At 66.7% G+C, this 22,921-nt stretch overlaps 1 long non-coding RNA gene across 1 annotated transcript; it reads left to right on the forward strand.

Moving 5' to 3' along the window:
• Nucleotides 1–4,453: 4,453 nt before the first annotated feature.
• On the forward strand, nt 4,454–17,347 carry LOC142830344 (uncharacterized). Its single transcript, XR_012905508.1, has 3 exons — nt 4,454–7,313; nt 12,737–13,091; nt 17,221–17,347. It is a non-coding gene; the product is annotated as an uncharacterized LOC142830344 (long non-coding RNA).
• The last annotated feature ends 5,574 nt before the right edge of the window (nt 17,348–22,921 follow it).

The following is a 22,921-nucleotide window of genomic DNA, read 5'->3' on the forward strand; positions in this document are numbered from 1 at the left end:
TCAGGCCCACAGGCCTGTAATGACTCAGTTTAGCTCGGTCACCCTTTTAAAAAATCAGGACAGTAGCTTTCTCTGGAACGTCCCTTGTGCGCGGCGGCTTCCTGAAAATCCACGTTGGCGAGCACCTCGGCCAGCTCTTTTAAAGCTCTTGGATGCATGTTATCTGGCCCTGAAGGTGTCCTGCAGAAGAAGGCGCGTGGACCTCCCTGGAGGACACCGCTGGGCCCTGCAGAGCTGTGCTCTAGCTCCACGGGTAGAGGTGAGCTGTGCGCCATGGGGAGGGCCGGCTGCTTGGCGCTTTCCCATTGGCGAGAGCCGTGTCTAAGAACTTTGGCCCGTGCTCGTGGCTTGTGGCCTGAAGCAGGGAGTTCCTCGGGTGGGCTGCATGCCATGCCAGGTGGTCCTTGTGTTCAGTACATCCCCTCTGGAGCCGGTGCTGGTGGGAGACGCAACCCCAGCTACCTCATACTAGGCAGGGGGGTTGTCACAAGCAGAGCAGTGACCTGGTGCTCAGGCAGGATCCCCCTTGGTGGGCTGATGGGAGACTGTGGCAGGGTCCTTGACTCTCTTCTCCCCCCCCCCCCCCAGTGCCTTGCCCCTGAGGGCAGAGAACCACGGGGGTCACTGGCTCTGGGGACACCTCGCTTGGGCCAGCACGGCCTGTGGCAGGCGTGTTCCTTGGCATCAGGGGAAGGGCCAGAGGGAGGCTCATAGGGGCCTTGGCTGGAGCCATCGGCGGGCAGGTGGACACGGAGGTCCAAGGGGAGGCGCTGGCTGGCTGGCCGGCCATTCTTGGCAAACCCAGAGGTCGCAGGGGCTGCTGGCGGAGGGTCTCGGTGGCTGGAAATGGCAGGGGCCTGCCAGCCACGCCGAGAGGGCAGCCAGAGCAGCCAGGGCCCCACGGAGAAGGGTCGATCCCAGCTGGGCTGTCACAAAGCCACCTCCACCTGCGTGTCGGGTGAAGCCGTGGTGGGAGGGGAGACGCCTCCCCCTCTAGGAGCAGCGCCCAGCTACCGCTGCCTCCCCCTTTCGCCTTGACCCGCCAGGCCCGGCCCCCCCGCACGCTCCCTGCAGCAGCCAAGACCCCCCCCCCCCCCCCCGGGTTCCCGGGCGCCGGCTGGAGTCGCGCAGCAATAAGGCGCTGGGGAGGCAGGCGGCCCCGGCCCAGGATGAGCTACCAGGCTCTTCTCCGCCCCGCTTGCCCCGGCAGCCTGGGTCAAGGCAGATAAGAGACCGTAGCTCATTTTTAATGAGCCCCTACTGGAGAGCAAGGGGGGCGGGGGAGGGCGCCGCTTCTGGGCCTCTCCAATTAACAGGAGTGGTAATTGCGGCGGGGGGGGGGAGACAAGCGGGCACGAGGGGGCCGGCCCTGTGACAGCCCCAGGGAATGGGAGGGGTGGGGTTGGGGTCCCCAGGCCCCTTGTGCTCAAGCGCCTGGCTGGGGGCAGGTGCCGATCCGGCGCGAGCTGTGCGGCTTCTGGGGTCCCTGTCCCCCAAGGCAGCCGGGCTCGGGGCTTGTTAACGAGGGTCGGGCTGGGATCTGGGGTGGAAGGCAAATGATGTTCAGCCTCTGCCAGGTCAGCCGCCATCCCCTGGCCAAGCCCTCGGCACTGTCCTAGCCCGGCGTTTCCAGCCCAAGCTGGGGGATTGATTCAAACTTCTGGCTCCTTCCTCAACGCCACCCCCTTCCTGAGCCTGCTGCCGCCCCCTGCCGCAGCCTGCCCCCTTCTGGCCACCCCCTTCCTGAGCCTGCTGCCGCCCCCTGCCGCAGCCTGCCCCCTTCTGGCCACCCCCTTCCTGAGCCTGCTGCCGCCCCCTGCCGCAGCCTGCCCCCTTCTGGCCACCCCCTTCCTGAGCCTGCTGCCGCCCCCTGCCGCAGCCTGCCCCCTTCTGGCCACCCCCTTCCTGAGCCTGCTGCCGCCCCCTGCCGCAGCCTGCCCCCTTCTGGTCACCCCCTTCCTGAGCCTCCTGCCGCAGCCTGCCCCCTTCTGGCCACCCCCTTCCTGAGCCTCCTGCCGCAGCCTGCCCCCTTCTGGCCACCCCCTTCCTGAGCCTGCTGCCGCCCCCTGCCGCAGCCTGCCCCCTTCTGGCCACCCCCTTCCTGAGCCTCCTGCCGCAGCCTGCCCCCTTCTGGCCACCCCCTTCCTGAGCCTGCTGCCGCCCCCTGCCGCAGCCTGCCCCCTTCTGGCCACCCCCTTCCTGAGCCTCCTGCCGCAGCCTGCCCCCTTCTGGCCACCCCCTTCCTGAGCCTGCTGCTGCCCCCTGCCGCAGCCTGCCCCCTTCTGGCCACCCCCTTCCTGAGCCTGCTGCTGCCCCCTGCCGCAGCCTGCCCCCTTCTGGCCACCCCCTTCCTGAGCCTGCTGCTGCCCCCTGCCGCAGCCTGCCCCCTTCTGGCCACCCCCTTCCTGAGCCTGCTGCTGCCCCCTGCCGCAACGTGCCCCCTTCTGGCCACCCCCTTCCTGAGCCTCCTGCCGCAGCCTGCCCCCTTCTGGCCACCCCCTTCCTGAGCCTGCTGCCGCCCCCTGCCGCAGCCTGCCCCCTTCTGGCCACCCCCTTCCTGAGCCTGCTGCTGCCCCCTGCCGCAGCCTGCCCCCTTCTGGCCACCCCCTTCCTGAGCCTCCTGCCGCAGCCTGCCCCCTTCTGGCCACCCCCTTCCTGAGCCTGCTGCTGCCCCCTGCCGCAGCCTGCCCCCTTCTGGCCACCCCCTTCCTGAGCCTGCTGCCGCCCCCTGCCGCAGCCTGCCCCCTTCTGGCCACCCCCTTCCTGAGCCTGCTGCCGCCCCCTGCCGCAGCCTGCCCCCTTCTGGCCACCCCCTTCCTGGTGGGTCTCCCGACGGTGATGCGGTGAGCGGCTCCCAGCCAGGCACGCCGGGGAGGTGGGAGTGCCGAATCGACTCCGGCAGGACGGTGCGGGGGCTCGGCTGGGGAACCTTTCTCAAGTCGGGGGCTGACGACAAGCAGAAAAATCAGCCGGGGCCACACCCAAGTGAGAAGCGGGGAAAACCCCTCCCTGTGGCCCGGCACTGAGGAGAGAGACTCTCCCCACGTCCCCCTCGCACCCCAGAGCCTGGGGGGGCCAGGCGAGTAGATTTTGTGTTCTCCAGCCTCACAGGCAGGCTCCCCAGTGCCGGGGGGGACGACCCTGAGCCTCGGGGGTCTGGATCCAGGCAAGCTGAGGGCCACATCCGGCCCCTGGGCCTGGGGTTCCTCACCCTTGCTCTAAAGCAGCGGTCGGAGCACCCTTCGGGCACTCGGGAGACGTCTGGGGGGACGCCCACACAACCGACATTTGGAGAAAACGGATTTTTTGTTTTCAGTTTTCTGGCGCTTTCTTATTTTTGTATTTTTTACACCCCCAATTTCATCACCCGCCCGGCTACGATGAGGTTGTTTAAACCAATGTGCTGCAAGGGTAGAAAAAAATTGTGTGTCGGAAAACTGTAGGCCCTGGGGTGCCTGTAATGATGATTTTTTTTAAAGGGGTACTTTATAAAAAAAAAAAAAAAGGTTGAGAAGCACGGCGCTCAGCCCCGTGTGCGCCCGCCGGTTCCCTGCGCCCGGCTCCGTGCAGGCCGCCCCTTGTGCAGCGGAGCCCGCCCGCGGATTAAAGGCTAAGCGTGCCGATTGCGATCAGTGTACACACGCAGCCTGATGGGGAGGAATGGGATTAGAGGGGTCAGGCCAGGTTAGCTGCTTCCTCTCTGTGGTTGATGGTATCAGAGCAAGTCCCCCGGACTTCAGATCCCTTGGGCAAACAAACAGGAGGGCCCGAGCCAGCCAGCGGGGCGGGGCGCTGTGGGGCTGGGGCGCTGCACGGGGGGAAGGGAAGGAGGTGGGGGAAAAAACAGACTGGCCCCCACCCTGGAGGTCTGCGTATGTTTCGGGGGGGGGAGCCGTGTTAGTCTCTCACTGTAAACACAAGGACCCGGCTCCCCCTCGGAAACGTGCGCAGACCTCCAGGGTGGGAAGCCGTCAGGTTTTCATAAGAAGATAAGAACGGCCGGACTGGGTCAGACCAAAGGTCCATCCAGCCCAGTGTCCTGTCTGCCCACAGTGGCCAGCACCAGGTGCCCCAGAGAGGGTGGACTGAAGACAATGATCAAGCGATTTGTCTCCTGCCATCCCTCTCCAGCCTCTGATCAACAGAGGCCAGGGACACCATTTTATCCCCTGGCTAATAGCCTTTTACGGACCTAACCTCCAGGAAATTATCTAGCTTCTCTTTAAACTCTGTTCTAGTCCTAGCCTTCACAGCCTCCTCTGGCAAGGAGTTCCACAGGTTGACTACACGCTGTGTGAAGAAGAACTTTCTTTTATTAGTTTTAAACCTGCTCCCCATTAACTTCATTTGGTGTCCTCTAGTTCTTCTATTATGGGAACTAATAAATAACTTTTCTTTATCGGCCCTCTCCACACCACTCAGGATTTTATGGACCTCTATCCTATCCCCCCTCAGTCTCCTCTTTCCTGACATCCTTGGTTTTTGTCTATTTCAGAGGCTGTGAAACGAGCCGCAGTGCCCCACCTGAAGGGTAATGGGCTGCGGGCGCGGATCTAGCACAGCCTGGGCCTCTGGCTTGCTGCTGTCCCTGGAGTGGGCCTGGCTGCCACAGACGGGCCAGCCCCGAGCTCTCCTTCCCCTCCCGGAGCTCCGTGCCAGGGTGGGCTCTGCAGCTGGACTCCTGGCTCCTGTCTGCTGGGGAGGGAGCTGCCCCCCCCCCCCGGTGGCTGTGCAGCAGCGAATGCCAGAAGAGGGGTGAGGCCGGCAGGGGGGCGGTGAGCTCTGCCCGGGAGCGTTCGAGGTGCTGGTGGAGGACCAGGGAGCCCTGGAAGGTGCTTAGAGGTGGCTGAAGGTTTGACCTGGGTCTACACCCCAGCAGGTGCCTGCATGCTGGGAGTGGAGCATTTGGTCCGTCTCTGCCCTGGGCCTTAGCTGCCCACCTATAGCATGGGGGAGACCTGTTCTTGCACCTTTGGCTCCTTGTCTGCGTACCCGGGAAGCTCTGTGGGGGGGGGGGGGGTCCTCTCTGTGTGCAGCGTCTGACACAGAGGGGCCCAAATCCCAGCCTGCGTAGGCTTCGTGGTACCAGGCACCTCGCTTCCCCGCTGCCGTCTGCCCGCCCACGGCGAGATCGTGACTCCGGCGTAAGTCGTCTCCGGGATGGCAACATCCTTTTGGTTTGGCCTGCGCCAGGCTGGTCGGCATCCTCCCCCCTTCCCTGCCCCCTTCCTCCGGTTCCTGGCTCTGCCCCGGGGCTCCTAGAGGGCCGGGCCATCGCTAATGACTGAGCCCGCAGACCGGTGCAGGGCGGCGCATCCCCCTCGGTTGCGTGCTCTCACCAGCGGCTTCCCAAGACGACTCCTGGCCAGCGCAGGGGGCGGGCGCCAGCATCCTGTGGGGCGCGCCCACCATCCGCCGTGGGGCTGAGCCTGCGCCGCTGCAGGGAGGGCACCTCGGCCAAGGATGTAGCTGCATCTTCTCGGGCTTCCGGAGATGGCAAACGGGCCGCTTCTCGGAGAGTGGCCGCTAGCAGCCATTGCGCGTCCCAGAGAGACGCCCACCCGCTCCCGCCAGCCGCCCGCCCGCCAGCGTTAACCGTGTCCTCCCGGGGATCTCAGCCCTGTGCTCCTGCATCCGGCCCTTTCCTCTCCAGGCCGGTGGATACCTGGTAGGACCGGCCCCTTGGCGCACGCCTCCCAGCTCAGTGCTTGTCCTCAGCACTGTTCTCCCCTGACTGCGCCGGAGAGAAGCCGGGCGAGTCCGCAGCCACGCCGGACTGGAGCCGTTCCACGGCCGCAGGGGCGCAGCGTTGATCAGAGGAGCCCGCTTTGCTGGGTGCTGCTGCGTCTCAGGAGCGAGGGCTTTGCCGGGCCGCTAGCCAATGCCTCTGTCAAAGCCCGGCACTTAACCCATCTGCTGGTGTGCGGGGAGGCTGGAGGGCGCGGTGTAACGGTTGGGCTCGTAGGAACAGGCCGGCCTGTCACGGCTGAGCGCTGGGTCCGTGCCGGGCTGGGAGCCCCGTGAGCCCACGCTGGGCCGGGCACCCCCTTTGCTGTGCGGGGCTCTGGCTCCCACGGGCCGAGAAGACGGGGACGGAGCAGGGTGTTCTCTGTGGCTCGGGGTGAGCCCGCTCCTCTGCCTGTCTCTGGTCCTTTCCAGCTGAAGCAGGCAGAGCCGGGTTGGGCTTCTCCCGGCGGCTCCAGGTGGGTCTGACTTTGCTGCTGCTCGGTGCTAAGTGGAGCAGGTGCCCTGGGGGTCTGATCTGAGGGCCGAGCCCCCCTCCTCGAGCCCAGCGCAGGGCCACGCAAGCCCATCCAGGATGAGCCACGTCTCCGTATCCCAGCTCTCGGTTCCAGCCACGGGAGGGTCGGCCGCTGCCGGGCTGGGTGCAGCATAACCCCCGGATGGACTCTGCTCTGGTGCTGCTGCTCCTCGCGCCCCGGAGAGCTTGGGTGACCAGGGTGTCACCCCCACGCTTGTCAGGGTCCTTTGCCCTCGGGCCCCCAGCGGCGCTGATGCCCTGTTCTCTGGAGCTAGGCCCCCTGCTGATGGGTGGAGCCAGGTCCCGGCGGGCGTGGGATTCCGTGGGATCTGCCTGCAGCGAGCACGGCGGCCCCTCGGCTGCCCTTCGCCTGGTCGGCTGGGCTGAGCATGCTCTCGGGGCCTGGCGATGTTCTTCCTGACCCCGTGCAACCCCTCAGACTGTCGCCAGAGGATGGAGCCGTCAGCATGCAGGCAGTGAGTGTCTCCTGGATGTGCCTCTCCCTGTCCTCAGGGATTTCCCCTGCCCGCCCCGCGCTCAGCCCCACCAGGCTCCGCGCCAGGCAGCATGTCTGCAGGGCTGCCGCAAGCGGAGAGGTGGCCCGGGCTGGCTGGGGGGTTAAAACGCTCACTCTGAATTGTGTTCCTGCCCCTGCCCTGCGACTGGGCCCCTGCCTGACTCAGTTTCCCCAGCCAATGAGTAGTGCTGGCATTTCCATAGCTGTTGGGGGCAGGAGCTGTGCCCGGCGTGATGGGCCCCACGGGCGCTGCGGGACTGCAGCTTGCACTGTCTGCCGAAAGGGGGAGCGTCCCATTCCCACGGCACTTCCAGTGACAATGTTGCTGACACCAATGTGTTCCTGCAGAACGTGTCGATTCCAGAGACTCCGAGGCCCGACGGGACGGTTGTGACGACATCGGCTCCCCTCCCGTGCAACCCAGGCCGCCGGCCTGCCCTGGATGTGTTCCTGCTCAAACGAGGGCAGATTCGTTAGAAAAACACCCAGTCTGGATATCAGAATGGCCAGCGATGGAGAATCCGCTGCGCCCCAGTAAGTTAATTACCCTCTGTGACAAACGTTCCATCTTCTCTCCAGTCTGGATTTGTCTCGCTTCAAGTTCTAGCCACGGGATCGTAGAACTGGCAGGAACCTTGAGCATCATTGAGCCCAGCCCCTACCCTCCTGGCGGGACCCAGCACCGTCTAGATCAGGGATGGGAACTAATGAATAATTTACTAGTCGAGCAGGCGATGGAATTTCCATCGACCTCTCGACTAGTCGATAGGCACTTCCGCGTTCCTCCTTTGACGTGTACAAGAGCCCCGGCTGGGGAAGTTCTGGCTGGGGCTCTCGTACGCTTTGAAGGAGGAATGCAGAACTCGGTGGGTGCCAGCTTTGAAATGTACAAGAGTCCCCAGCGGGGGTCTTGCGCATTTCAAAGCGGAAGCGCCGGCATGGAGCCTGGAGTGAGCAGCGTCCTCCGCTGAGCCCAGGCTCTACACAGCGCTGCCCCATTGAAATGCCGCCTCCGCATTTCAAAGCAGCGCTGCACGGAGCTGAGCCTGGGCTCCATGCGCTGCTGCCCCTTTGAAATGCTGCGGCGGCGTTTCAAAGGGGCGGCGACGCACAGAGCCCGAGCTCTGTGTTTCAAAGCGGCAGTGCCTCCCCAGGCTGCATGGACAGTGCTGCATGGAGCCCGGGGTCAGCTCCTTGCAGTGCTGCTTTGAAATGCAGAGGCGGCGTTTCAAAGGGGCAGCACCACACGGAGTCTGGGTACGGGCTCCATGCGGCGCTGCCACTTTGAAGTACCCCCTCTTCCTCCCCGTTTGCTGCCTCTGTCTGACAGAGGCAGCAAAGGGGGGAATCAACTTGTTGACTAGTCGACTGACTATCCGATAAGTTTTTGCTTATCGGATAGTCGACTAGTCCTTAACATCCTTAGTCTAGATCATCCCTGCCAGATGCCCATCCAACCGGCTCTTCAATATCTCCAGGGATGGAGATTCCACAACCCCCTCAGGCAATTTATTCCAGTGTTTAACCCCCCTGACAGGCAGGAAGTTTTTCCTAATGTCCAACCTCAACCTCCCTGGCTGCAGTTGAAGCCCATTGCTCCTTGTCCTGTCCCCAGAGGCCAAGGGGAACAATTTTTCTCCCTCCTCCTTGTAACGCCCTTTGAGACCTTCTGCTGCTGGATTAGAGAGCGGTGTGCTGGCTGAAATCCCTTCCCTGCGGTCGGACTGACCAAGGCATCTCTAACCCTCCTCATGCGTCAACCAAATACCCTGAGCTTCTGGAATCTCACGACACGGTGGCTCCCTCCCCTCCGCCCCCCGGCTGTTCCTGTGTCACTTTTCTGACCCCTCTCTGATTCGTCACCGTCTGTTTCGACGCGAGGCCTTCGGAGCAGGCTGCCGTATCTAGTAATGCTCATGCCCAGGCCGAGTACGGGAATTAATACCCCCGCCCTCTCCTACGTGTCCGCTTGCTGCTTTCCACATCCCAGGGCCACGTTTGCCCTGTTAGTGACAGCGCCACAAGAGCGTTTGGTTCTACCGTGACCCGGAAGGCGTTTCCCTGTCCCCGCGTCCCAGGATCCAGTGTCCCGTGGCCGACGGGCTTTGTTCCTAGATGCGTTTGGCTCTATTAAAACTCCTGCCTCCTGCAGGGCTGGCGGGAGCAAACGGTGGCATGGCGGGGCGGTGCTGGGAAACCCGGCGGGGCCCTGCAGCGTGTGCCGGGGTCTGGCTCGCTCCAGCTCGCCCCGGGGGCCCAGCATGGCCGGGCCGGTTGGCAGGGGGGCCCTGGCTGGGGTCAGGAGTCTGGGGGGGGAGGCCTGGAGCGTTGTTGAGCCCCGGTGCCCCGAGGGGGGGTGATCAGTGGGTCTCTGGCTCCTTACCGGCCACGGTGCAGCTGCTGTATCTGGTGTCCCCGCAGGGCGCTGGTGGAGCCAGTCCCTGGCAAGAGGAGCTGCCGGCTTGGCTGGGATCCGGCTCCTACCCCTGGAGATGGAGCTCAGGCCCCGCAGCCGGTCTTGGGAAGTGACCTGACCGGGTAATACCCACTAGTGCAGGTAACCGGTACGGGGGAGCAGCCCCTGTCCGTGGGGGGCCCGGGGTGCTCCCGCCGAGGCAAAGCGAAGGGTTAACCGGTGACCTGGCTCTCCGGGATCTCTCACCCCGGCTCTCGGCTTAGCGAGGGGGCAGGTTCCCCGGAGTCTCTCGGGAGCTGCCTTGTCTGGTCGGGGTGGGCAGCCTGGGACCGGAGTGGGACCGGCTCTGGGGGGGCCGGGGGAGCCCAGCCGAGGGGCTGAGTGGCAGAACCGGAAGGGAGCCGAGGGCCGGTGCAGGGGTGCCCGGGGCTGCCGGCTGGGAGCCGGGGGGGATCGACCCAGCTGTTGGGGCTCCGGCTTGTGCTGCCCGCACCTCCCAGGCCTCAGGACTGAGCCTCTTGCTGGCGCGGAGCGGCTGGCTAGCAGGGGATCGGGTTCCCGAACGCCCGTGCCGCCGGCCCGGCTAATGGCCTGGGCTCCCCTGGGGCCAGCGCCGGCCGGGCGGAGGAATCGGAGCCGGGCGTTGGATGCACCAGGACGCTGGGCCAGGGAGGCCAAACGAGCCCCATCCTGGGAGCCGCACGCCGCACCTGCGGGTCCCTGGCCCTCGTGGGCCCGGCGCTGGCCCGCCCCCTGGTGGCGGCAGGCGGGATGGCGGGCACGAGCCCCCTTGTGGGGCCTCTGCTGCCCCCAGGGCGGTGCAGTTGGGTTCCCGAGGAAAGTCCCGGGCCGCCGGGGCCGTGCTTGCTTGGGGGCTGCACGAGCCCTTGGAGCGGCTGTAGGCCAAGCCGGCCGGCCCACCCGAAGCGCGGCCCAGGCCCGGCTGCCTGCGCGGCGGCCGAGACGTCTCTGCCCCCGGGCGCTTGCCCGCTGCTCTGCCTAGGCGGGCGCTGGGCGCGTGAGCGCCGTCTCCGCTTGCGGCCCAGCAGGTCCCGTGCGGGCCCCTCGCCCTGCCCGCTGAGCCGTGCGGGACTCCCAGGCGGGTCGAAGGCTCGGGCAGTGCCCGCTCCCCCGTGTGCTGCTTGGCACTGCCCGCGAGGCCAGGCGGGCATGGGCACGAGCCTGTCGGCCGCCCCGGCAGCAGCTGAGAGACCTTGGCCCATGAACCTCGAGCGCGAGGCTGGAGCCGCTGCAGGACGTGCTGCGGGCGAGGGGGTGGCGCTGGGGGGTCGCTGACGCTGCTGGGCCGGGGCGAGTCGGTGCCGTGAGGCCCAGGGAAAACAGAAACCGAGGGCACAAGCAGCTGGCAGGGACTCCGGGCGCCATCGGCCTGCAGGTGCCCGGAGCCGAGGGCACAAGGAGGTGCCCACCCCAGGCCCTGCCCGGAGGGTGCTCACGTGTCCCCCACGCTGGGTGTCACGGGCGCAAGGGGATTTACTGGCACAGGCGTGTGTCTGCACAGGACCGGCCCTGGCACTGCCCGGGCACGTGTGCTCCCCGCTCAGCAATTGGATGTCCGGGGTGCACCCAGACGTGGCCAGGCCGTTTGGTTAGCCCCCTGGGCGCACGAAGGGGCGGGCGGAGCAGCCCGGCGGGGTTGGGCTGGCAAGCAGAGCCGCGAGGACTGGCGCGAACTTTTGGGGCGGCCCTGGGACGATGGCCAGGCTCTGGTGGAGGCGGGTGGAACTGGGGCTGGGGAGGAGCAGTCGTGGGGCGGCTGTTCCCCTGGCAGAAGGCTGCCGGGGGCTGGGAGGCAGAGGGGACCAGCAGGGCCATGGGGCTGTGGGAGGGAGTCGCGCGGCAGCCTCCTGTCAGAGGCCCTGACACAGAAAAGGACGAGCCTGGGGGAGCCTGGCTGGAGCCGTGGGGAGTTCGTGGGCTGGGACCCGCCAGGGCCGTGCGCCTGGGGCCTGCTAGCGCCGAGCATCTTGGTGACCCAGCGGCCTCCGCTGCCCACCTGGCCCCGCTCCGGGGTGTGAGCGAGGGGGCAGGACTGCTTCTCCCCCAGGGCTGTCTACACTGCGCCCCCTCCCCCCCACTCGCCAGGCACAGCGAGGCTGGACGTGCCCGCCTGGCCCCCAAGCTACCTACTCCGGTCGCTAGGCCAAAGTTAGCACGGGGCGGGTGCGTGGGAGCGGAGGCCTGGCAGCAGAGGGCTCTCTAACGCCGCCGGGATCCAGGGCTTGGAAGCGGAAAGGCCGGACGAGAAACGAGGCTGGGGGGCGGGGCCGGTGCTGCGGGAGGCGCCGGGTTGCGCGTCGCACACCTGTGCTCGGCAGAAGGTCGGGCTGGGGGGCACGGTGATCGCATCAGGCCTATACCAGGGAAGCTCCCAGTGGGGGTGCCGACAGGAGGGGGAAGTCCTGCTCTCCGAGACGTCTCAGCGAGTCCTCGGTCCCGCGCCCTAGGGCCCGGAGCTCTCCTGCTCCGCCAAAGGTGGCCTGCGGAGGGGCAGAAATATCTGGGCTGGGGCCGTGGTGGCGGCTAGGAAAATCCCCGGCAGGTTTGGCTCAGCAGGGTGAGACGAGGTGGCTTCGCACGGAGGGCGGGGTGGGGCGTCCGAGGAATGGACAAGACCAGCAACCGACCGGTTCTCCAGTGACCCGCAGAGACCTCTAGGGGAGAGGAACCCGGCCTTCTACTCTGCGGTGGGAGGAGTCATTTCAAAACCAACCCAACCTCTCGGGCTCCTGTAGGTCAGCTGATTGGCAGAGCGCCCACAGCTGGGCTTGTGTTACTGCTGGGGGGTGCGCGTTCCCCAAGGCCTTGGTGCACTGAAAAAATTATTCCGCGCCTGGATGGAAAAGAGTAGAACATTGATCCCTGGCTCTTCCCACTATGCCACACTCCTCCTTGCGGCCAAACAGCTGCCGTGCTCTGTGCCTGTTAGCACCGGTGCGGGGTGGGACCCGTTGTGCTGGCCGAGTGCGGCTGCCTGGGGCTTATCCCCCCTTGAAACGATTTTCCAGCTGTGAGTGGCACGTCAGCCCGCCTGCCGAGAGTGGGGGCGCCCGGGAGCTGGCGGAATCCTGCTGGCCAAGCCCGTTAGCTCGCGGCTGACCCTGACCCTGATGGTCAGAAATCTCCCCGGGTCCGGGCAGCTTGCTCCCCTCTCTCCGCGGCTGGGCTGGCGTCTGCCCAGGGCTGATCCGCACGCGTGTGCTGCTGCGTTAGCTGTTTCGTGGGATGGGAACCGATCCAGGGTTTGCAGAAGGCAAAGGCACCTTTGCCATTGACTTCGCTGACGGCAGATGGTCTTGTGCCCCAGGTGATTTGGGGTTTTGGGGGGGGAGGGGCTTATTTAACTTCGGAATAGCGGGAAAGGGCAAGCTTCGCTCCCCAGGGGATGCCGGAGGGCTCCGCGGGTGCCCCAGAGAGATGGGCTGGGGCGATTTCTCAACCCTTCCCCAAAACTCAGCACTGCTTATTTGGGGCAGAGGAAGGTTTTCTCCCACGTGTGTCTCCCGCCTTTGTGTTCCAGGTCGTGGCACCAGCAAAGCCGTAGCTCGTCCCCACTCCGCCCCGCCAGCTCTCCAGTTGTCCATAGGCTCTTCTGCGTGGCAGAGAACGACCGAATGCACAAAGCAACCGGCTTTGAAATACCCCGTGGCTGTTCGCTGGCCAGTGGGAGGAGGGCCACGCGCATGAGCCACGTGTGGCCCGAGCCACGGCTGAAAGAGCCCAGGGCCACTGCCGGCCACGGTCGCTGACTCCGCCGATGCAGCCTCGTGGTTGCTCTTTCTGGGCCATCTGTGCTGCCCCAGCCCTGGGGGAAGGAGCTGGAATTCTCTGTGCCCCCCCGCAGCCCCGCCAGTGCCACCCCGTGGGCAAGGAAGGTAAGCAGGACGCGACCACGTGGAAAAGGGCAGCAGCCTGAGCCGTGAAGGGCGCGAATCCCCGCTGGACTGGGGCGTGGGCAGTGCTGCGTCACTTTCACAGCGGGGGGGGGGGGTGGTTTCCCTTTGTGATGAAATTAACCGTGGATCCTTTAACCCTTCGTGTCCCGGCCGCCAGAGGATTTTTCGGGCAGCCTCTTGTCTCCGTTCTTCCTCGATGTCACTTTGGCAGAGGAGAGGGTTTGGGGAAAGCGTTGACCTAGGACGGGGGTGGGGAACCTCAGGCCCGGGGCTAAATGCGGCCCCCGACTTGCCTAGATCTTGCCCTAAGGTTCGGGGCTCCCCCCAGCATTGGGGAGCCCCCACTGGCACTCCAGACCGCCCGCCGTCCCCCCCCCGTGGGGCTGGAGCACACAAAAGCGACTAGCCTGGGCCCCCAGGCTCTGGGGGGCGAGGGGCATGTGGGGCAGGTCTTTCTGCTTCTCCGTCGGGGGCCCCCTCCGAGGGTTTTTTGTTTGGCTTCTCACTTGTGCGCAGCCCCCGACAGCTTTCCTGTGGGTCAGCAGCCCCTGACCCAGAAAAGGGTTCCCCAGCCTGGCCTAGGAGCTAAATCCCACATGCTCGCCAGTCCCGTTCTAGCTTTAATCCCTATTTGCCAGGGACCCCCGCTGGAGATTCCCCCCTCCCCCCGGAGAGTCAGCAGAGACTTTGCTGCCCAGAAGGACGAGGGACGTGCATTTTGTGTTAGAAGCTGGTAGAAGTGAGTGGGTGTGTGGAGGATGTGTAGGGTGGAGAGGGGCTGGCACGGGAGAGGGGCTGGCGTGGGTTGGTTTAGGTGCGGGCAGGCGGTGAACACGTGGCGTTTGGGGCCGGTGCGGGAGCGAGGCCGGCGCGGGCTGGTTTGGGAGTGGGCGGGTGGTGGACACGTGGCATTCAGGGCCGGCGCAGGAGCAGGAGCGGGGCCTGTGCGGGTTGGTTTGGGAGCAGGCAGGGCTGTGGACACGTGGCGTTTGGGGCCGGCGCGGGAGCGAGGCCGGCGTGGGTGAGCGGTGGACACGTGGTGTACGGGGCCGGCGCGGGAGTGGGGCAGGTGCGGGCGGGCGGTGGACACGTGGCGTTCGGGGCCGGCGTGGGAGCGGGGCCGGCGTGGGTGGGCAGTGGACATGTGGCGTTCGGGGCCGGCGCGGGAGCGAGGCCGGTGTGGGTGAGCGGTGGACACGTGGCGTTCGGGGCCGGTGCGGGAGCCGGGCTGGCGCGGGCGGGCAGTGGACATGTGGCGAGCGGGGCCAGCGCGGGAGCGGGGCCAGCGTGGGCGGGCAGAGGACACGTGGCGTTCGGGGCGGGAGCGGGGCCGGCGCAGGCGGGCAGTGGACACGTGGCGTTCGGGGCCGGAGCGGGGCCGGCGCGGGCGGGCGGTGGACACGTGGCGTTCGGGGCCGGCGCGGGAGCGGGGCCGGCGTGGGCGGGCAGTGGACACATGGCGTTCGGGGCCGGCGCGGGAGCGGGGCCGGCGTGGGCGGGCAGAGGACACGTGGCGTTCGGGGCGGGAGCGGGGCCGGCACGGGCGGGCGGTGGACATGTGGCGTTCGGGGCCGGCGCGGGAGCGAGGCCGGTGTGGGTGAGCGGTGGACACGTGGCATTCGGGGCCGGCGTGGGCGGGCGGTGGACACGTGGCGTTCGGGGCCGGCGCGGGAGCGAGGCCGGTGTGGGTGAGCGGTGGACACGTGGCATTCGGGGCCGGCGCGGGAGCGGGAGCGGGGCCGGCGCGGGCGTTCGGGGCTGGCGCGGGAGCGGGAGCGGGGCCGGCGCGGGCGGGCGGTGGACACGTGGCGTTTGGGGCCGGCGCGGGAGCGGGAGCGGGGCCGGCGCGGGCGTTCGGGGCCGGCGCGGGAGCAGGAGCGGGGCCAGCGCGGGCGGGCGGTGGACACGTGGCGTTCGGGGCGGGAGCGGGGCCGGCACGGGCGGGCGGTGGACATGTGGCGTTCGGGGCCGGCGCGGGAGCGAGGCCGGTGTGGGTGAGCGGTGGACACGTGGCATTCGGGGCCGGCGTGGGCGGGCGGTGGACACGTGGCGTTCGGGGCCGGCGCGGGAGCGAGGCCGGTGTGGGTGAGCGGTGGACACGTGGCATTCGGGGCCGGCGCGGGAGCGGGAGCGGGGCCGGCGCGGGCGTTCGGGGCTGGCGCGGAGCGGGAGCGGGGCCGGCGCGGGCGGGTGGTGGACACGTGGCGTTTGGGGCCGGCGCGGGAGCGGGAGCGGGGCCGGCGCGGGCGTTCGGGGCCGGCGCGGGAGCGGGAGCGGGGCCAGCGCGGGCGGGCGGTGGACACGTAGCGTTCGGGGCCGGCGCGGGAGCGAGGCCGGTGTGGGTGAGCGGTGGACACGTGGCATTCGGGGCCGGCGTGGGCGGGCGGTGGACACGTGGCGTTCGGGGCCGGCGCGGGAGCGGGAGCGGGGCCGGCGCGGGAGCGGGAGCGGGGCCGGCGCGGGCGGGCGGTGGACACGTGGCGTTCGGGGCCGGCGCGGGAGCGAGGCCGGTGTGGGTGAGCGGTGGACACGTGGCATTTGGGGCCGGCGCGGGAGGGCGGTGGACACGTGGCGTTCGGGGTCGGCGCGGGAGCGGGGCCGGCGCGGGCAGGCGGTGGACACGTGGCATTCGGGGCCGGCGTGGGCGGGCGGTGGACACGTGGCGTTCGGGGCCGGCGCGGGCGGGCGGTGGACACGTGGCGTTCGGGGCCGGCGCGGGAGCAAGGCCGGTGTGGGTGAGCGGTGGACACGTGGCATTCGGGGCCGGCGCGGGCGGGAGGTGGACACGTGGCGTTCGGGGCCGGCGCGGGAGCGGGGCTGGCACGGGAGCGTGGTGTTCGGGCAGGGGTGTGACTGGCCGGCGTGCCGGGGGGTGTGTGCGTGGCCGGCCCTCGGGGCTGTCACTCAGCCGTCAGACTGACAGGATCTGGCTTTCCAGTGCCCAGAGCCCTGCTTGCTGATTTGAGGGAACCAAACAGCGATTGTAGTTACGGGCTGTGATAAGATAAGGGGGGCGGGGGCAGCCAGCAGGTTGGCAGCTGTCACTCAGCGCTGGGCGGGGGGGGGAGCGGGCGGCCGGAGATTTTTGGCCAGGCAGATTCCTGCAGAGCAGAGGGGTCGGGGGCAGCCTGGGCGCTAGGAGTCACGTTCTCCCCCAGCCGCGGAGCCCAGTGCCCTGGCGCGTGAGGGCGAGAGGCCCCGGGCACGCAGCCCTCCCCCGGCTCTCCCTGCGCGGCCTCTCCCGGGGCAGACAGCCCGGCCTGCCCCCCCAGGCGAGCAGCCCTGCAGGTTCCGTGCGACGCTTCGTCCTGCCCCAAACACCCCCCTTGTCCTGCCGAACCCAGGAGTCCGGCGGCTCCTTGCAGGAGGGCGGGGGAGCCTTTGGTGGGCTGGGGGCCACTGACCCATAGAAAAGTCAGTCGGGGGCCGCACACAAATGAGAAGCAGCCTCCCCACCCCAATCCTCACTGACGTGGCCCCTGAGAAGCAGCCAGTCCCTCCCTGGGTTCCCCTCGCACCCCAGAGCCTAGCAGGGCCCAGCTCGTAGATTTTGTGCGCTCCAGCCCTGGGGGCAGCAGCAGGGGGGCTGGAGCGCCATTGCGGGGTCCCCAATGTTGGGGGGAGCCCCAAGAGAGACATGCCCATGCCAGGGGTGACTCGGGGTGCTGGGGTCGGCTGGGAAGCTCCAGCAGCCCGGACTCCATGGGGGGCCCTGAGGTTTGCCCGTGAGAACCTCTCCAATCCGTGCAGGGCGCAGGTTTGCCAACCCGGCCGCTCAGTGTGCGTGAGCCCCCCGTTCCCCTCCCCCAGCCGGACCCCTGGCTCTGGCTGCGCACCCCACTAGCACTCACCGTGTCTGTGGCCTGCCCGGCTCTGGCCTGCCTGCGGCTCCCGGGCTGGCCGGCTGAGCGAGTCTCTTTACTAGGGGCCATGGACGTCTGGCCGTTCAGCCAGTGGGGCTGCTGCTTGCGGGGGCTTGCGTGGGGGTCTGGAGCAGGTTGATTTGGGCTAGGATTTGTAGGGGCCCCAGGCAGCCCTGGCCACCCTCCCTTGGGCGCGACCGAGGGCCTGAGGATGCCAATTTTCCATCTGACCTGTCCCATCCCAGCTCACCTGGCCGCCCCAAGACACAAACACCTCCACGCGTGGCCTGCGTTCAGGACTTCTGGGCGGCTCTTTGCTTGGACTGCAGCGATGCCGGGTGGCTTCATCTCCCGCACGGCCTGGTGCGTGGGCTGCCTGCAGGATCAGGTAGGAAAAATCACCTTCATTCCGTGTGCGTGTGCGTGTGCGTGTGCGTGTGCGTGTTTGCACGCGAACAGAAGAATGGCCAGACGGAGTCAGACCAAAGGTTCATCTAGCCCCGTGTCCGACAGTGGCCAATGCCAGGTGCCCCAGAGGGAGTGAATCAAACCGGTACTGATCAAGCCATCTCTCTCCTGCCATCCATCTCCACCCTCTGACACACAGAGCTAGGGACACGATTCCTCACCCATCCTGGCTAATAGCCATTGATCGACTTAACCTCCATGAATGTGTCTAGTTCTCTCTTAAACCCTGTTATAGTTCTGGCCTTCACAACCTCCTCAGGCAAGGAGTTCCACAGGTTGACTGTGCGCAGTGTGAAGAAGAACTTCTTTGTATTTGTTTTAAACCTGCTCCCCATTAGTTTCATTTAGTGGCCCCTAGTTCTTATATTATGGGAACAAGTAAATCACTTTTCCTTAGTCACTTTCTCCACACCACTCATGATTTTATAGACCTCGATCCTATCCCCCCTCAGTCTCCTCTTTCCAAGCGGAAAAGTCCCAGTCGCTTTAACCTCTCTTCATGTGGGACCCGTTCCAAACCCCTCAGCATTTTAGTTGCCCTTCTCCGAACCTTTTCTAATGCCAGTACAGCTGCTCCCCGACTTATGGCCACCTCCACTTCCGACCGTCCGCACTTCCGACCAAAGCAGTCGTAAATGCGGATCCGAGTTACGAACGGCGATCTGTGCTTATGAACAGCGCGGTCGCCATGTAACTCTATGGGATCCGAGTTACGAACACTTCGAGTGACGGACCAAGTGTTGGTCCATAACACGTTCATAACTCGGACAGCGGCTGTACATCTTTTTTGAGATGAGGAGCCCACATCTGTACACAGTATTCCAGATGTGGGCGTCCCATGGATTTAGATAAGGGCAATAAGATATTCGCCGTCTTATTCTCGAGCCCTTTTTCAATGATTCCTAAAGTCCTGTTTGCTTTTTGGGCTGCCACTGCTCCCTGCAGAGGGAGGAACCCCCCGTTTTGAAGGCGACTGGCCGCGCTGGCGCTCTGCGGGCTGGCTGGGAGCATGCCCTGCGGTGGGTTGACTCAGCATGGTTCGGTGGTCGGCTCTGGTAATTAACCTCGTAGGTTTCCTGGCTGGAAGCAAACGCGTTTCTCTGCGCTTGGCTGTTGCACCCGAACGCCGGCGTCTCTGCCAGGGCCGGGCGTTCGCAGGGGACGTATTGGAGCTGGGCCCACGCGGAGCGGTTGGAAGTGGCGCGTCCGCACAGGCCGGACGTGCCGATTCGTTCGCCTGTCTTTCCCCACGGCTTCGCGGGGCTGGGGCCTCGCCGCTTCCACCGTTGTGTCCGCGGCGGGTTCTTCTCCCCCGGCCCCGCTGAGCCCAGTGCCCCCCCGCCGGGCGTTAGGCACCGTGACTGACAGCTGTCATGCGGGAGTGGCCCTCTCCCTGGGGGGCCATGCAGGGCATGTTTGGGCGACGGGCGGCCGTTTAGAAACACCCGCCCTGCTCTGCCTTCCCCCTTCCCTGTTCTCCTGGAAACTGGCAGGTCGGCAGGACAGAGGGGTCGTTGCAAGAAAGCGGCACTTCCCTTTGCCAGCCAGCGCCAGGCTGGATTTGAAGGTGAGGCATCACGCACGCCCCCGTGCACGCACGCCCCCTCTCGCTGCCTGTTCTGGCAGTGCGTGGGGCTGCACCAGGCCCTTATCAGCTGGCAGCCGGGATAGAATTACCCCGCACACAAGGTGTGCCCTTCTCCGAATTCTCCCACGCTGGGATCCCTCTCCACCCCCGTTTGTTGTGTTTGGGCTTCAGATAGCAGCAGAGGGTAAACAGCCCATCTGGGGAGGTGGTCACGGATCTTCAGGGGCTTCGTTTGCTGCTGCTGGCTCCCTGTATGCTCCCCTGGGTAAGGTAGCTCTGCCTGTTCTGGGTAGGGTCCCCTGCTGCAGGGGGTAGCTCTGCCTGTTCTGGGTAGGGTCCCCCCTGCTGCAGGGGGTAGCTCTGCCTGTCCCGGGTAGGGCCCCCCTGCTGCAGGGGGTAGCTCTGCCTGTCCCGGGTAGGGCCCCCTGCTGCAGGGGGTAGCTCTGCCTGTTCTGGGTAGGGCCCCCCTGCTGCAGGGGGTAGCTCTGCCTGTCCCGGGTAGGGCCCCCTGCTGCAGGGGGTAGCTCTGCCTGTCCTGGGTAGGGCCCCCCCTGCTGCAGGGGGTAGCTCTGCCTGTTCTGGGTAGGGCCCCCCCTGCTGCAGGGGGTAGCTCTGCCTGTCCTGGGTAGGGTCCCCTGCTGCAGGGGGTAGCTCTGCCTGTCCCGGGTAGGGTCCCCCCTGCTGCAGAGGGTAGCTCTGCCTGTCCCGGGTAGGGGCCCCCCTGCTGCAGGGGGTAGCTCTGCCTGTCCCGGGTAGGGTCCCCTGCTGCAGGGGGGAGCTCTGCCTGTCCCGGGTAGGGTCCCCCCTGCTGCAGGGGGTAGCTCTGCCTGTCCCGGGTAGGGACCTCCCTGCTGCAGGGGGGAGCTCTGCCTGTCCCGGGTAGGGTCCCCCCTGCTGCAGGGGGTAGCTCTGCCTGTCCCGGGTAGGGCCCCCCTGCTGCAGGGGGTAGCTCTGCCTGTCCCGGGTAGGGTCCCCTGCTGCAGGGGGTAGCTCTGTCCTGCACCCCTGAGGACCTGTGTGGTCAGCCCCAGGCACCGCTTGTCACAGGGGCTGTTGAGCCCTGGTGCCGTGTGTGCACTGGGGGCTTGTGGCAAAGAATGTGCCCGAAGGCCCTGGGCCCTCCAGCTGATTTCTTTGTTGACAGTTCTCTGCTCCCAGAGGCTCGTTCTCCCCCTAATCCTTTTAGTGTCTCTCACTTGCCCCAATCCACAAGACAGGGAGCAGCCTGGGCCGGGTGCGCGCTCCAGCCTGGGGGAACGGGCCAGGCGCTGTTTCTGGCCCTGGGGCATGGCCGGGTTCCCGCCCGTGTAAGGGACAGCCCTGCCGGCTGTGGGCTGGTGGAGCTGGCACCGGTCCGTGGGTGCAGCCCCCCAGCGGGTGTCTCTCCCGCCACGCTGACAGGCGGGCGCTGAGGACACCAGCCCTCTTCAGGAAAGCACTTAGCCAGGTACTTCACTTGAAGCAGGTACTTTGAAGTGCTTTGCTGGACAAGAGCCCGGGCGGGTAGCGCTGCCCAGTGGGGGGGGCCTTGCTGCCAGGGCAGCGTCTCTGGCTCCCGGGAGACTTTCAGCCCTTGACCCCCAAAGGCTTTTTTGGGTTTGGGGCGAGAAAGTTTTGGGAACCCTCCCTGGGAAGAGAGGGGCTGTGGGGTGGGCACAGGGTAGTTCTGGGCACGGGCTGGTGTGGGGCAGCACCTCCGTAGCACCCTGCATGGTGCGTTGCTTCCCTTCTCTGGGCCCAGCCTCCGCCCAGACCCTCCACCTGGACCAGAGCCCCACGCCGCCTGGCTCCTGCGGCTAGGGGAGCCCACAAGTGGCTCCGTGGGCAGCGTATTTCCAGCCTTGCGTCTTCCTGGCTATCAGACCACCAGCCGGCTGCCCCGCTGGCTCCTCTCCAGCATCCCCTATCTAGCTCAGGGTGACTTGTTCCAAGGCTTTTTTTTTTTAAATGGATCTTGGTGTTTTTCCTGGGGTGGTGCACAGATCTGTGCCCCTCCCTATACCCCCAATGGGCAGCTGTGCCAGTCCTGTGCCTGTCCCCTGGGTAGGGTCCCTGGCTGTACCCTCGCAGTGGGGGGTAGCTCTGCCTGTTCCCTGGGGAAGGGACCCTGCTGTACCCCAGCTGCAGGGGGTAGCTCTGCCTGTCCCAGGTAGGGGACCCTGCTCTGTCCCCGCTGCACGGAGTAGCTGTGTCCGTCGCCTGGGTAGGTTACCTGGCTGTACCCCTGCTGCACAGAATACCTCAGCCTGTCCTGGGTAGAGTACCTGGCTGTACCCTGGCTGCAGGGGGTAGCTCTGTCTGTCTTGGTGGAGTTCCCAGCTGTACCCTTGCTGTAGGGGGTAGCTCTGCCTATTCCCTGGGTAGGGTACCCAGCTGTGCCCCTGCTGCAGGGGGTAGCTGTGCCTGTCCCTGAGTAGGGTACCCTGGCTGCAGGGGGTAGATCTTCCTGTTCCCTGGGCAGGGTGCCTGGCTGTGCCCCTGCTACAGGGGGTAGTCAGCCTGTCCCAGGTGGGGTACCCAGCTGTACCCGCACTGCAGGGGGTAGCTCTGCCTGTGTCCTGGATAGGGTACCTGGCCATGCCCCTGCTACAGGGGGTAACTCTGCCTGTCCAGCCTGGGGTACCTGGCTGTCTCCCCTCTGCAGGGGGTAGCTCTGCCTGTTCCCTGGGTGGGGTACCCGGCTGTTCCCCTCTGCAGGGGGTAGCTGTGCCTGTTCTCTGGGTGGGGTACCCGGCTGTCCCCCCTCTGCAGGGGGTAGCTGTGCCTGTTCCCTGGGTGGGGTACTGGGCTGTTCCCCTCTGCAGGGGGTAGCTGTGCCTGTTCCCTGGGTGGGGTACCGGGCTGTCCCCCCCTCTGCAGGGGGTAGCTGTGCCTGTTCCCTGGGTGGGGTACCGGGCTGTCCCCCCTCTGCAGGGGGTAGCTGTGCCTGTTCCCTGGGTGGGGTACCCGGCTGTCCCCCCTCTGCAGGGGGTAGCTGTGCCTGTTCCCTGGGTGGGGTACCGGGCTGTCCCCCCCTCTGCAGGGGGTAGCTGTGCCTGTTCCCTGGGTGGGGTACCGGGCTGTTCCCCCCTCTGCAGGGGGTAGCTGTGCCTGTTCCCTGGGTGGGGTACCGGGCTGTTCCCCTCTGCAGGGGGTAGCTGTGCCTGTTCCCTGGGTGGGGTACCGGGCTGTTCCCCTCTGCAGGGGGTAGCTGTGCCTGTTCTCTGGGTGGGGTACCGGGCTGTTCCCCTCTGCAGGGGGTAGCTGTGCCTGTTCCCTGGGTGGGGTACCGGGCTGTTCCCCTCTGCAGGGGGTAGCTGTGCCTGTTCTCTGGGTGGGGTACCGGGCTGTCCCCCTCTGCAGGGGGTAGCTGTGCCTGTTCCCTGGGTGGGGTACCGGGCTGTTCCCCTCTGCAGGGGGTAGCTGTGCCTGTTCTCTGGGTGGGGTACCGGGCTGTTCCCCTCTGCAGGGGGTAGCTGTGCCTGTTCCCTGGGTGGGGTACCGGGCTGTCCCCCCCCCCCCCTCTGCAGGGGGTAGCTGTGCCTGTTCCCTGGGTGGGGTACCGGGCTGTCCCCCCCCCCCTCTGCAGGGGGTAGCTGTGCCTGTTCCCTGGGTGGGGTACCGGGCTGTCCCCCCCTCTGCAGGGGGTAGCTCTGCCTGTTCCCTGGATACCATACTCGGCCGTACCCCCGCTGCAGGGGGTAGCCCTGCCCTGCACCCCGGGGGACTCGTGCGGACTCAGCCCCCACTCTCCCCGGCGCCCCGCGGCTGCTTGGCGCACACTCCGCACCCCCTGGCCGCGGCTCTGCCCCGCCAGCCCCGCGTCCCCGCACCCTCTTATACCTCGCAGCCCCCCCGCCCACCCCACCCCTTTTAACCGCCTCCTGCCCTGGCAGCCGCAGCTCCCAGCC

Source organism: Pelodiscus sinensis, chromosome 8 (assembly GCF_049634645.1).
Source record: "Pelodiscus sinensis isolate JC-2024 chromosome 8, ASM4963464v1, whole genome shotgun sequence".
Classification (NCBI taxonomy): Eukaryota; Metazoa; Chordata; order Testudines; family Trionychidae; genus Pelodiscus; species Pelodiscus sinensis.